Genomic DNA, 13,902 nt, shown 5'->3' with positions numbered 1-13,902 from the left:
TGGATAGGTTCTTCAACCAATTCTATTTAGCTTGGGTAGCCATGACATGCTGCTTGGTGTCACTCATGGCTTGTGGAAGCCCTGAAGATTAGCAAACACTAATCATAATCAAAGGGAGAATTGAAATGTAGTTTCAATACGCAATCGATCGTTAAGAGTAACAATCGCCCACTGCCACGCTAATTGGAACCTAATGGATCGTACACCGAGTAAGGGTGAAAGTGAAGAAATATAAATGAGATGGATAAGCGATTAAATGGTTTAATTGAGAATGGTCAAGATTAATTAATTAATTAATTAATTTTACAAAAGGTTCGTATTGGCCTTTTAAGTTGGTTTTGGGTTTCGGGGCCCAAAAGTGTTTTGGTCCACAAGGCCCATTATGTTTAAGTTGTATGACAACTAAAACAAAATGGGCAATAAGCCCAATCACTTAAAAGAGGCCGGCCATAGTGAGGGGAGTGTGAAGTTTTGCTTAATTGCAAGTTTGCCACTCACCTAAGAAAAGAGATATAAAAGCATCTTTATAGCTTTTTCTCATTAGGGTTTCTTGAGACAAAAGATGAGAAACACTTTCTCTCTTTTTCTCCAATAGAGGCTGGCCACTTAGAGAGGAGATAGCTAGCAATCTTTTCTTCTTTATGTCATCCATTTCATCTTCACACCTCATCCTTGGTGTGGAGACTTCGAGACACCAAATCTTTGGTGTTTTTGGACATCCTTTACTCACATCCTCAAGGAGCAAAGGAGCATCAAAAGGAAGAAAATCACAAGGAAGATCCAAGGAGCTAGGAGGTGACTTGAAGGCCCTCCACTTGGGTGAATCCCTTATGTAAACAAGGATGAGCTTCAAGGGTAATGAATCTCTAAAACCTTCTTTCTCTTTAATGTTGTTAAAGAGTCTTGTGGTTCACCATTCACTAGGTTTTGAATGTCATGGGTTTTAGAATTGTTTTTGAATGCATGCCTACTTTAATGTGTTAATAGTTTACATGTGTTCAAATATTCTCACATGTTCTTAGCTAGGACAAAATTTTTCCTTCACTGTTCACCTCTTGGTAGAATCGAGGCATAGGAAAGGTGAACCCCAACACGAAGTAGTAGGGGTGAAACTTAATAGCTTTCCTTGACCCACACAGTTCATGGCTACTACTATCATTGACCCACTTCACGTGAATCCTACACGGAATTGCTTGTTGAAACATCTCGAGGAAGTCTTTGAACTACTCATCAGAACCTACCTTAACATGAGTAGCCCTAAAGTAACCTAGCTTACTTATGTATCCACCTGTGATACAACGACATAATAAATTCACCATTCTTGTGGCTCGAGGAAGACATGTTCGAAAGAATCCTACAATAGCGCAAGGAAAAATTGTTAGAAGGCTGCTTGAAGAAGAAAAAAAAAGCATAAAGCAAGACGCCAGGCCGCAGCCCAGCTTGCTGCCTTATAGACCAGTGCACCAAAACCCAGAACACGGGCCTAAACACGCTAAGCCCTATCTTGACCCAACCTTCCCATTACAAGCTCCAACCCAATAACCCTTCATGGCCTAAATCAAATGGAGTGAGGTTGTCACCCCCGCTCCTCCCTTTCTCCTTATCGCATCTTCATTGCTACACGAGCCCAAGACCAGCTGCTCAAGATTGGTGCCCCAGCACCATGGTCCAATGCTAAGGGAGAGGGAACAAATATCCTCTGGCTTTCTCTCATTCTTGTGGGGTTTTAGTTGCACTCCAAATTTATTTAATCCCCTGCTTGACGCATACTTAAATAGGTTTTGGTGGGAATTACATTCCCATTCCTAGAAGAATTTAAATTCCAAATCAAATAGTGAATCTACAGCAAATTGGGACACAAACTCAATTGTAGCTTTGGATTCCTACACTTCCTACCCTTTCCTGCGAGCAGCCCAACATGTGTAGGGGCATTTGTGGAGCCAAAAATAATCTCAAAAATATTAGAGCTGACACATAGATTATTTCCCTAGAAAGACAATAGAAAGACAATAGATTATTTCCCAAGAAAGACACGACTGTCTTTATTAAATGAGTAGAGAGCAGCCTCATTCACCACGCACAACTGTGGTAGAGCAGGTAGAGATCAATGACTGCTCAAGGCACCCCTTCCAGTAGAAAAAGTCAAAGGTATTTATGATAAAATAATCCCTTATTCTTATCATAAATACATTTATTTAATACTTCAAGATATTTATTTACACAAATATCTTAGAATATTCCCATTTAAACACAAGCCAAGGGTCGATCACCTCTAAACGCTAAAGGGCCAACCACTTCTAAACGCTAAAGGGCCGGCCCATTTCCTTTTTTTCTCCTATAAATACATCATTTATCTCCAAAATTCTGTAAGCTTGAGTTACCCTTAAAGAGGCTTTTTGCTTCCTACAACCACTCAAACACATTCTTTTTAGAATTCTAACTTTGACATCATCGATTCTTCAGTCGAAGCCCCCCCCCTCATTCATCGTGGGCGCATATGGCTTTTGGCATTAATCTTAGGTGTTATTATTTGCAAGTGCATTTTCATCAAAGGAAGAGGCGGCAGAAATTTGCATCTACATAGATTTTGCTTAAGACGAGGGACATAAAGCACATTTTTTAATTGGAAATTGTAATGTGCAGTAGGAAAAATAGAAGATCCAGAATGAGAGATGGGTAAATCTTTTCCATCGTCAATGTAAACTTGTTCAGGTCCTATATAAGCTTCTGGATTATGAAGATTGGCATAGGAGTTGGTCATGTAAGATGTAGCACCTGAGTCTACAATGCAAGTAGGAGCATAATTTGATGTGCTTTCCACCATGGCTGAGTGAGAATATTTGGCACTGTAATCTGCATTCATGTAATAAGGACAATCTCAAGCTTCATGATCAAATTGCCTGCAGATTTGACATGGAATTTTCTTACTAGAATGTTGAAAGTAGTTGCGGCCTCCACATTTATTGTTGTAATTTTGCCTCTGATTATTGTTGTGATATGAATTCTGCCTCTGATTGTGATTGAGGAATTAGGGCTTCGAATCGCCGGAGAAGAAAGATGCACTTGAGAGTACGTATCAGAGGACGAAGATGCAGAAGTCGCCATCGTTGAAAAAATTATGGTTTGAAGTGGTAAGCAGAGAAGAAACTAATCGGAGAAGAATATGAAAGTAGGAAGCTGAAAATTTTGGATCAAAAGAGAGCGGTCGTTAGATAGAGAAGCAATGATACCATATTGGGAAATGTATTTTTATTTCATTAATTGTAATAAAATTACATTTAAGTATATATACATGTACGTCAAGTCTAACAAACTATTAAGTTTAATCTCTTGAAGAGATATATACAGTTTTATCCTCTAATATAAACCTTTTGAGGCACCTCCTGGAACGCCTCCACCCATGGTGGCTGGAACCCTCTGAGCATTCTTCCTTGAAACCCTCCACCCAACAAGCCATGGGGGATTCTTCCTGGAATCCTTCCACGCAAGCTTGCTGGAAAGCCACCAGGCATGCCTGATCCCTTCACACCTTTTATTAGAAGATGACTCATCTTGCTTCTTAGCCTTCTCATATGCAGCCGTGAAAAAAAATGCACCAAATGAGCCAAAATCAAAATAGATAATTGATCGGATCATATTTATATATATTTTTACTTCGAATTCACTTGTCTTTTCTTAGTTAGTTCCTTATATTTTTGAGCTATTTACGTTATTTTTGTGTTTATAGGATTTGTTATGCAAAGAAAATAAAAATAGAACAAGTGAAATTTTATGTAATAAATTCGTCAAAACTGTCTGTGTAGATCAGCTTTTAAATTAAATTAAAAATTATATTTAATAATGATAAGTCGTGATGATGTTTGAAACATCATCATGATGGTTTTGTTTTGTAGAAAAAAAAAAAAAGAAAGAAAACGGTGGAAAGAAAGAGTTGGACAAAGAAAGGAAAGAATCCAAGGCAAAAGAGGAGTAGATGCGGGGAGGACTGAAAAAAAAAGAGGAATCCAACGCGGACAGCTACGGAAAAAGCAGGAGGCAGTTTTGAAAAGTCAGCATGACAGAAAATGAAAAACATAGAAAAAAGAATGGGAGAATAGATACGGGGGGGGTGAAAGAGAATAGAGGGAGAGGCCACACGGGAAGCTGCCCTTGGGGGCAGCGGGAAAGAAAGAAAGCACTGCACAGGGGGGGTCTGGGAGCGGTAGAAGGGAGCTGCCCTTTGGGCAGCTCGCAGAGACGCAGGAAGGAGGCTGCCTTTGGGCAGCGTGGAAAACCAGAAAAATAAGAGAGAGGTCAGCACGGGAGAGAGAGGTCAGTACGGGAAGAGAGGTCAGTACGGGAGAGAGAGGTCAGTACGGGAGAGAGAGGATAGACGGGAGGCGCGAGTGAGAAGGATCTTAGCTGGCCTTGCAGCTTTGAAAAGGAGAGACCGGGGGGGTGTCAGGGAGAACCAAAGGCAGACAGCTGCCTTGCGGCAGCAGATAGCACGGACAGAAGAGAGAGGCAGGGCGCAGCAATTAAGGAGCATGCAGAAAATAAGAGAGGGAACGCGGAAAGGAAAGAAAAGAGGGGTGTCAGTGAGCACAGCGCCAGGAGGTCAGGAAGAAGGCAGAACGAAGGAGGTCAGCGCACAGGAAGCAGAAACACTCTCGCTCTCGGTTAAATCCTTCCAAACTTCTATTTTATTTCTGTTTTTAATAATGTGTAAATAAACTTATTTTGGCTAGAGGTTAATTCGAAACCATGTATATATTTGTAATATGAATTGATTACCTTCGGTTGTGATTTCATAAGTTGTGATTTCAATTTACTTATCCGTTCGTATAAAAACTGATTTGTGTATGTTGGTTGAGAGTGCACGCTTAATTTACATGCATGAATTTGATGCTAGAATATAAGTGAATTTCACCTAATCGTTATGAACTTATTTTCACAAGTAGTAAAGGTTGCTAGTCACAATCACGTTAAGTAAATTCTTGGCAAGAGTATCATGCTTTTCATAGTTACGAATGCCTCGTCAATGCTTATAGTTTTCACAAAGTTTAATGATCTTTGATTGTATCTCTATTGTGCTTTTCACGTAGGGGACTTTTGAAGAATGTTTTGAATTGTTGTATGCGTTTTCCCGTCCAATTCAATAACTTAAGGAAAACTTGAAGATTAAAAAAGTGCTGTTCACGGTTAATCTGGAGTATTGAGATTCACAATTTATTGAAAGAACAACTGAAAATCAATTTAGGTTGCATATGTGTCATGTGTGGAGAAGAACCCTCTAGCTAGTCCGTCATTTATCATTTCACCTTAATTTTATGTTTTTGTCAATTCTGTAATTTAATTAAGTTTAATTTACTTTTCATCAAAACCAAACACCCATCCATTATTAAATTATATTATTTATTTAGTTTTCTTTATTGTTAGTCTTTTAATTTAATTTCCGTCCATTTCAGTTCCTAGTGTTTAATTTAATTGTTTTCATTATTTTGAGTCATTTTAAGTGTGTTTCGAGTTATTAGAGTTTTTAGCCTAGTTTTGTGTCCTTGAGTCTTATTTAATATTTTTAAATTAATTTAGAATAGATTAGCAATCCCTCCTAATCCCCGGCCTAGAACGATACCCTACTTACATCTATACTACAACTGTCAAAAAGAGGGTTTAATTTGTGTGTCAAGTAATTCTCACATCAAATTTTGGCGCCGTTGCCGGGGATTAGTAACTTTGCTAATCCTTTTATTTTTGTTTTTGTTTATGTTTATATTGGTGTTTGTGTATTTTACTTTTGATATTTGATTTATTTTTCTTTCTTTGATTTTAGGCACAAATGGAGCTGAGGGAAATTTAAAGGAAAGATGCGTCCGGCTAAAGACGTTAAATCAAGCGCTTCTTGGGAGGCAACCCAAGCATTCAACGAAGGGAGACTTTGGAATCGTTAACCCAATCAGATTTGCAATTTTACACCCTTATCTTTACTGCTTTCATTTTGTTTTGTTTAGTTAGTTGTGTTATTTGTTTGATTTCTGTGAGTTTGTGTTATTTAGTTTAAGTATGGGGGAAGGTTAACCAAAGTCTTTCTACTTTAATTTACAAAAAAAAAAATAAATAAATAAAAAAAAAATAATAAAAAAAAAAATAAATAAATAAAAAATTAAAAAAAAAAAAAAAAAAAGATAAAATTTAAAATTAATGTTAATTAAAAAAAAAAAAAAAAAAAAAAAAAATTACATAAAAAAAAAAAAAAAAAAAAAAAAAAAAAAAAAAAAAGCAAATATTTTACAATAATGTAAACTAATAGTATTCATTGGTCGGGTGGTGCTTCAGTAGTAGGCGGGGCTTCAGCAGTCGGCGGGGCCACAGAAGGAGGAGGCGGCAGAGGTTGATCAGTTGGAGCTTCACTACGCGGTGCCGCTCCAGAAGACGAAGGCAGATGCGGTTGGAACAAACCCACAAACCTCCGATGATCAAGTAAAATTTGACCATCGGTGTCCTGCATCTGGTCAATCTTCCTCTTCATGCTGGTGGCATAGCTGTGTGCGAGCTTGTGCAATTCCTTATTCTCATGCTTGAGCCCTTTAATCTCTTGCTTGAGACTCTGTATTTCAGCCACCAAGGATTCAACGTGACGGGTTCGGGCATATAGGCGTTGGGCCATGTTGGATACGGAACCCGCACACTGCACACTGAGAGCCAGAGACTCCTTGACCGCCAATTCATCAGACCGCCTTGCGAGCAGTCTGTTATCTCTGGGGGTGACAAGGTTTCGGGCCACCACCGCAGCGGTCATGTCATTTTTCATCATCGAATCCCCCACGGTAAGGGGACCGGTAGGGGATATGAAGGATGGCCGCCATATGTTGTCTGGTGAAGGCGAAGCTGCCTCTTCACCAATGTTCAAGTCAAAACGACGATCAGAAGGGCCAGACATTTTTCAGAGGTGGTAAAGAAAGAAGAGAGTCGGAATGATCAAGATTAAACAAGTGCAAGAAGGGAGTGTTTACGGGAGGGTACTCAAGTGTGTTGTGGAACAAGCTTAACGTCTCTATAAAAAGGAAGAAATCAAAGAGGCGCTCCTCAGAGAAGCGTCCTCTCGCAAATCGAAGAGTCGGGGCTCCGTTCTCAAACGTCTGATTCTTTTCTCAAAAGAGGAGTTTCCTTTCTCAAAAGCCGGATTCTTTTCTCAAAAGAGGCGTTTCATTTCTTAAAGGCTGGGCTTGCTCAGAAACCACGAGCCGAACCCCGGATTTCAAAAGATCAATTTGTCCAGACGTGTCGTCACTTGTCACACGCAAATTGCTTTGCGGAAATCTCGGGCAATTTGTCGAAGCACCAATTCAGAAATCGAAGAGGGAAATTCAACAGTCAAAGACACGCTAGCTTTCTCAAAAGCTGGGCTTCAACCCACGGGAAAATCTTCTTTTCCAGATTTATCCGCACGTGTCACATGCTACCTCTACAATCGACGATGCTCAGAGCTCGAAGCGCCGATTACAGATATCAATGAGGAATCAGCTTTGCGGAAATTACGGGCAGCTTTGTCAGAAAGCGCGTAATTTGTATTCTTCACCCATCCACCGGCTGCCGACACTAAGTGAGAGAACAGTTCCGGTTGTGAAGACAAGTCCTATAAGTTTCTACCTTCGCCTTCCACAGCAAAAGCACACTCTCTCAGCACACCCTCTCAACACCTCTTCATCTCCGAAAATGCATTCCCAAAGAATCCTCTCGAGTCACTCTGTGTTCCTCATTCCTTGGGATACTCCTGCGAACAACCTATTCAAAGCAAAAGTATTTCATATCATAAAGGTTGAAAGCAAGAGTATCTCATATCATGCTTTCTCCATGTCCTTCTCCTTGTCTTTGTTTTCCGACAAGGAGAAAGAGAGCAATCAGCCAGCATTTGGTATCAATCTTCCAATCTGGAGCCAACTGCCTGGAACCCTTTCCTGATTGCTTACCTAGCCTTGCTCTCGAGTACTCATCTTCTTCATTTTATGCTTTCTCTTCGTCTACCACATCTGCCTGGGGGACAGTAAGGGAAGTGAAAATGATACCTCGAAGCATGTGGAGACAATTCAGCTAGGGACAAGGAGAAAGAAAGCAAGAGGTGGGCACTTGGAAAGATTGAAGAAAGAAATAAGGACCAACACCTTTCCCTCGTGCCTGCCCGTTGTGCAGAAGAAACAAGCAGAGAAGAATGCAGCTTGCACAATCATCCCAGCGGAAGGAGTCCGAACTGAGGAACTAGAGAAGCTGCCACATCTGCTTGGAGAACAAATAAGGAACTGCAACATAACCAAAGAGCAAAGCTTCGCCGTACAATATCATAAAATCATCACTTGCAAGTGAAAAGCTAAGTGTCACCCTGTTCAAGAGGAAAGCTGTGGAAAGTCAACAAGCACGACCAATGATTATTTATTAGTTTTATTCATTATCTTTTATCGTAATTTTCAATTTTTCGTTTGCAATTTTTTTTTAATTAATTTTCTTGCGTACTTAACTGAATTTTTCCTTTTCTTTGCAGGAACTTTTGGTTATTTCCACCCTTGAAGTTGATTGCAGAATTTTAGCTTGGGGGTCATCGCTTGATTTTACTGCAAATTAGGGAAGTTTTCAGTCCAATTGCGTTATTTTGTTTCTTATTATTTATTTATTTTATTTTATTTTTTTTATTTGCATTATAGTGTTTTCTGACATTGGGGACAATGTCCAGTTTAAGTGTGGGGGTAGAAATCTCCAGAATTTCATTTGTTTCTGTGTTGTTGTTTTTTGTGTTCTTAATTAGTTTTGTTTTCTTTTAAAAATAAAAAATAAAAAAAAAAAAAAAAAAAAAAAAAAAAAAAAAAAATAAAAAAAAAAAAAATAAAAAAAAAATAAAAAAAAAAAAAAAATAAAAAAAAAAAAAATAAAAAAAAAAAATTAAAGTAGAAATTTGTTTTCTTTTAAAAAAAAAAAAAAAAAAAAAAAAAAAAAAAAAAAAAAAAAATTTCTGAAAATTTAAAAATCTAAAAATATTGTCTTGTTTCCCTTATTGTTTTGAATTAGATTTTTGTTAGTTTCCCGACTCAATGATATAATTGGATCAAATTCGAACCATGATCATCAAGAACTTAGTTAACATGTGTTTTGTGAAATTCCTTATTCTCTTGTTAGTTTTGTACATGTTTGACCATCTTTGAAAAACCAAATGCACATAGCCTTGTTAATGTGAAACTAAAGTATGACTTAAAGCTTCATATGTGAATTTAGTGACCATATACATCCTATGTGAGTTTTTGAGCCTATTGAAAGTGTGTGCATTTTTCATACACTCCTATTTTTTTATGTGTGATGAACTTATGTGATATACATCTCTAGAACTTGCGTAACGATCTTTCGAATTGTTTGTCATTGATTGCATGAACTTGGAAATGATAGAGGCATTAGGTTTACCACTATGGCCCAAATAACCATGTTTCCCAAAGAAAAATGATATCATTAGTTTGCCAATTTGAGCTGTGTATGTTGAACCTTTTATTTCTTATCACCAGATATGTCTACCCTTATACCTGAAACATTTTTCATTACCCTTTCCAAGCGAGCAATGCGAGATTGTCTTATGAGAAACGTTTGTGAAGTACTTTGAAGGTGTTTGGCAAAAGAATAAGTGTGGGGGTATTTCATGTTTGTATATAAAAAAAAAAAAAAAAAAAAGGAAAAAAGAGAAGAAAAGAAAAAGAAAAAGAAAAATTGTACACAAAGAAAATAAAAAGTTGTTCAAGTTTCAGTTTAAGGGTGTGATTGGAGGTTTCAGAAGAATCGTTGGAGAGCTTGAGTTCTTATAAATCTAAAGAAAAGAATTGCTTGCAATGTAGCTTGGAACTTGTGTTTTCCTATTCTTTCATTTCAATAACCCTATCCCTAAGCCTCATTACATCCAATAAAAGTCCTCTTGATTTAAGTTTTGCAATTATGACTGTGGAGAAGTGATCTTTATGCAAGCTTATGGTAGAAATTTCACATTTGATTCTTTGAGCGAAACACATTAAAACTAAACACATGTGTGATTGAGTGCATATCCCGTGAGAAGGTCGCTAGTTTGCATATGATGATTTTAAAAATAAAAACTTGAAATTGCATTAGCATGGCTATCTCACACACTACACTTCAAGGAGGATTTAAAGATTACTGCTAATATTTGAATAAGGAAGATGAACTTGGATTATTTCCTTGATGCTAGCTATGGTTCTTGATGATTTGTTTTCTCGAATGAAATTCTATGAGGGTCACATAGAGGGAAGCTAATGTTTTTCTTGTTACTTCTTGTTCTAGTTTTCTTTGTTTTGCTCGAGGACTAGCAAAAGTTAAGTGTGGGGGTATTTGATCGGATCATATTTATATATATTTTTACTTCGAATTCACTTGTCTTTTCTTAGTTAGTTCCTTATATTTTTGAGCTATTTACGTTATTTTTGTGTTTATAGGATTTGTTATGCAAAGAAAATAAAAATAGAACAAGTGAAATTTTATGTAATAAATTCGTCAAAACTGTCTGTGTAGATCAGCTTTTAAATTAAATTAAAAATTATATTTAATAATGATAAGTCGTGATGATGTTTGAAACATCATCATGATGGTTTTGTTTTGTAGAAAAAAAAAAAAAGAAAGAAAACGGTGGAAAGAAAGAGTTGGACAAAGAAAGGAAAGAATCCAAGGCAAAAGAGGAGTAGATGCGGGGAGGACTGAAAAAAAAAGAGGAATCCAACGCGGACAGCTACGGAAAAAGCAGGAGGCAGTTTTGAAAAGTCAGCATGACAGAAAATGAAAAACATAGAAAAAAGAATGGGAGAATAGATACGGGGGGGGGTGAAAGAGAATAGAGGGAGAGGCCACACGGGAAGCTGCCCTTGGGGGCAGCGGGAAAGAAAGAAAGCACTGCACAGGGGGGGTCTGGGAGCGGTAGAAGGGAGCTGCCCTTTGGGCAGCTCGCAGAGACGCAGGAAGGAGGCTGCCTTTGGGCAGCGTGGAAAACCAGAAAAATAAGAGAGAGGTCAGCACGGGAGAGAGAGGTCAGTACGGGAAGAGAGGTCAGTACGGGAGAGAGAGGTCAGTACGGGAGAGAGAGGATAGACGGGAGGCGCGAGTGAGAAGGATCTTAGCTGGCCTTGCAGCTTTGAAAAGGAGAGACCGGGGGGGTGTCAGGGAGAACCAAAGGCAGACAGCTGCCTTGCGGCAGCAGATAGCACGGACAGAAGAGAGAGGCAGGGCGCAGCAATTAAGGAGCATGCAGAAAATAAGAGAGGGAACGCGGAAAGGAAAGAAAAGAGGGGTGTCAGTGAGCACAGCGCCAGGAGGTCAGGAAGAAGGCAGAACGAAGGAGGTCAGCGCACAGGAAGCAGAAACACTCTCGCTCTCGGTTAAATCCTTCCAAACTTCTATTTTATTTCTGTTTTTAATAATGTGTAAATAAACTTATTTTGGCTAGAGGTTAATTCGAAACCATGTATATATTTGTAATATGAATTGATTACCTTCGGTTGTGATTTCATAAGTTGTGATTTCAATTTACTTATCCGTTCGTATAAAAACTGATTTGTGTATGTTGGTTGAGAGTGCACGCTTAATTTACATGCATGAATTTGATGCTAGAATATAAGTGAATTTCACCTAATCGTTATGAACTTATTTTCACAAGTAGTAAAGGTTGCTAGTCACAATCACGTTAAGTAAATTCTTGGCAAGAGTATCATGCTTTTCATAGTTACGAATGCCTCGTCAATGCTTATAGTTTTCACAAAGTTTAATGATCTTTGATTGTATCTCTATTGTGCTTTTCACGTAGGGGACTTTTGAAGAATGTTTTGAATTGTTGTATGCGTTTTCCCGTCCAATTCAATAACTTAAGGAAAACTTGAAGATTAAAAAAGTGCTGTTCACGGTTAATCTGGAGTATTGAGATTCACAATTTATTGAAAGAACAACTGAAAATCAAATCATATTGCAAGCATGTACATGGTTTCAAATCACCCCCCAACTAAGGGGGTTTAGTTCCTCATTCTTGCAATACAAAGATACATAAAATTAGACATTAAAATCAAAGGAAAGAAAACACCTAAAATGCTCCAACTTGGAAAGCAAGTGCATCAATGGATCTCCCTTCCTCCTTGTTGCGGCATGAAGCTTGTGGACAGATTTTTGGGTGGATTTATGGTGTAGAATGGATGGGGAATGATATGGAGGGGTTTAGGGTGAGTGTGGAAGAGTGTTTGATGGTTGGAAGGTGGTGGAGAACTAGGCAAAGAGGGTGGAAGAAGGTGGAGTGGCTGTTATGTTTTCTAGGCACTAGAATGGTGTTTTTGGGGTGTTTTGCTTCCTAGGGTGTGTATGGACGAATTTCTGTGATAAAATGATGAATATGGGGGATTGTTCTTTGGCCAAGGGGTGTAAACATGTATTTATAGGCCCCAAAAACCTTAGAAAATAAGGTTAGGTTAAGGATGAAATGCATGGCAATTTGTGTGTGTGGTGTGCAATGGTCCAAGGGTGAAAATGAAGTAATGATGCAAAGTGTGAAGGGTAAAATGGAGTGGTGTTGTAGCTAGGGAGCATGAATGATTGTGTACATTGCATAGAGATGGAAAGGGAGGTGAAATGTGTCAACAAATGGGTCAAAGGTGCAACAACATGTGTTGCACATGGCATTGGATTCCAAATGTGAATGATGGAGCATCAATTGGTGCATGTAATGGATGTAAAGGTTGTCTAAAATCTAATGGGTGAAGGGAACAAGAGGTATCAAGCAATTGAGTGAAATAATTAAATGAATTAAAGCATGAAATCAGAAATTATGTAGGGGACAAGAGTGATCAAGCATGGCATGGAATCCAAAGGGAATTCTATGTGGTTTGCATGGCAAGGAATGCAAGTTGGGGTGACAGATTTTTGGGCTGTTTTCTTCATCTTTTGGACCATAATTCTTCATATTCTTGGCCTCTTTAGTTCTCAAATTCGTCCATCCACTTGGCCCATGCATTTGCTATCCATTCCAAGCCCGAAACATGCTCCAAAGGCCTCCAAAATGCATCTTCTTGCATACTTTGTACTTAGAGTCTTTCACTTTGCAAGTGGGCTTCTTTGCATGTGTATGAGTTGTCATTGTTTATCCTTGCAATTACACACACACACTTGCACACACATATGCCCAAAACGTCCATCCTCATGCATGCAATCCATTTGAGCCCAATATTGATCCAACATGCACCAAAATGCACTTTTCTTGCCAAGGTTGTTATTAAGACCTACAAACAAATGAAAATGGCTTTAAACACTAAAATAACTAAAGAAACACAACGTAAACACACAAGAACAAGCCAATTAAGTCGCATAAATATGCTCCTATCAATAATCTTTTCCATGGAATTAACTTCAAGATCCTTAATGAGGTTTCCCACGGCGGCATTGCCTCTCGCACTCAATCATTTTGTCCTCTCTTTGTTTGCGAAGCCTATCATATTTGGGATGGTGTTCTTCAATCCTGTGCACATTTGGTTCAATCTACAGTTGGAGGAGTTGTCATTAGGTGGTAAAACCAACCCTAAAACCCAAAGACAGACTATTTGCATTTCGTAGAGTTAACCGACAATAATTGACATTCACGAAATCAAAAGCTTAAAAATGCATGTTTCAATAATGTAAATTGCATTCATTTAAGGACAATATTTGAGTCCTAAACAGTCAGGACCCTTTATACTGCCCAATCTACGTGGCACAATAAGAATTTAACACGTGTAATTTATTTTTTCAAAAAAGAACCAAACCTCGTTCACGCTTGGAAACCTAAAGGTTAACAGCGTCTTCTCCCAATGACAGAGGACTCCAATCGTCCTTCTCCCTCTCACTCACACTACCTTTCCCTCTCCCTCTCTCTCTCTT

This window comes from Malus domestica, chromosome 06 (genome assembly GCF_042453785.1).
Source record: "Malus domestica chromosome 06, GDT2T_hap1".
NCBI lineage: Eukaryota > Viridiplantae > Streptophyta > Magnoliopsida > Rosales > Rosaceae > Malus > Malus domestica.
This window is presented reverse-complemented; position numbering follows the sequence as displayed.